We start from the raw sequence: 1,674 nt of genomic DNA on the forward strand, positions 1-1,674 counted from the left end.
CTCAGCCACAGTGCCCGCCGTCCCGGTTCGCGCCCCTGGCGGCTTGAGTATCCCTGCGCGGGTTCGCGCGCTCGATCACCTGCCCGCCGCGTGCCCGGAGCGTGTCCCCTTTGCTCCGGCGCCGGTTCGCCCGCACTCCAACTCCTTCTCGTTGTCGATGGCCTTGAGTCTTCTCGGCCCATGCTCCGTTGGTCCGGTGAGGTGCCGCGGTACATATAAGAGGTTCCAAACAAAATTAATAAACGGTACGCGATTTACATTCGGGCCTCCCGGAGATCTCGGTCTGGCTTTAAACAACGCGGCTGTCGGTCCGGCCAAAGGGGCGCGAACCCGCGCCTTGTGACGGCGGCGGGACGCTGCCTCGCCGCAGCGGACTGCAGCGTCACAATATATATATACATTTATACACATATATTAAACCAATTCTTTCTCAATTTTTTGTCTTCTCATTATTATTATTACTTTTCTTATATCAAACAGAAATTTTACAAAAGAAAGAAACTAATATGAATATGTATGGACATGTTTTGTGTATAATTATATATATTTATTTATGTTTATATATATTTATGTACGTTCTTGTATGAAAACTTTTTACCCGGTATTATATTGAGTTGAAAAAGGGTTAAAAATATACATATTTAATTTAAGAAGTTAATTTAATTTTTAAATGTCTAATATTTGTATGATTAAAATTTTATATAAATAAATGTATATTAATGCATTTAGAACACAGTACCAATTAATATATAACCTAATCTAACCAAATATGCGTTTAGAAGCGCGCGCGCGCAAAGCTATATGTATGTATGCGTGCTGTACATGATATACTGTTCTCATACTATAAATGTTCTACAGACATATCGCAGGATTTTCTCAGTATGTACCACTAACTAAAGTATGCGAGATATAGAAACTTTCTCAGTATGTACTACATACGTCGTAGTACGTATTGCGAATATACTGAGAATTTACGTAATATACACTTCTCAACAAAATTAAAACATCACTTACTCTACCCTCTAAAAATAGGCAAAATTCAAGAGAGTGTAACTTCGTCAAAAATGATCGTATCGAGATGATCAAAAAAGCATTTTACAGCTTGAAATCTCTACTTTCCAAATCGGTACTTCAGAAACGATCCTACTGATCATTCATGGAATTACACGGATAGAATAGAAAACCCGACGAATCTCAAAATTTTTTACGAACTTTGACAAGTTCCATGGCGCAAATTAAAAATCGCATGCAAGTGCAGTTTACAGCTTTCGAAAGAGTGAATCCTTACCTTTACTTTGCGTTTTTGTTGAGCGTTGTACAATTTTTTTTTACCGTGAAAATGTAATATTTACTTAAACTTGTCATTAATTTTAACTCAATGAAAACAAATTATAGCGTAATAATTAAAAAACATATCTTTTTAAGAATGTTTGTTTTACGGTAGAATGAAAACAATTTGCACAAAAAACATTTGTTTTCCCGTTAGGCAAAATTTAAGAAAATGTAACTTTGTAAAAAATGATTGTAAAAAGATTTTTCAAAAAGCATTTTACAGCTGAAATCTCTACTTTTTAAATCGACATTTTAAAAAACGACTTACTGACGTGTTGACGGAGGTGCATAAATGTAAATGGAGACGCGTCAAATCTTAAAAATTTTTGCAAACTTTACGGA

Source organism: Wasmannia auropunctata, unplaced genomic scaffold (assembly GCF_000956235.1).
Source record: "Wasmannia auropunctata unplaced genomic scaffold, wasmannia.A_1.0 LD336095.1, whole genome shotgun sequence".
NCBI classification, from domain to species: domain Eukaryota; kingdom Metazoa; phylum Arthropoda; class Insecta; order Hymenoptera; family Formicidae; genus Wasmannia; species Wasmannia auropunctata.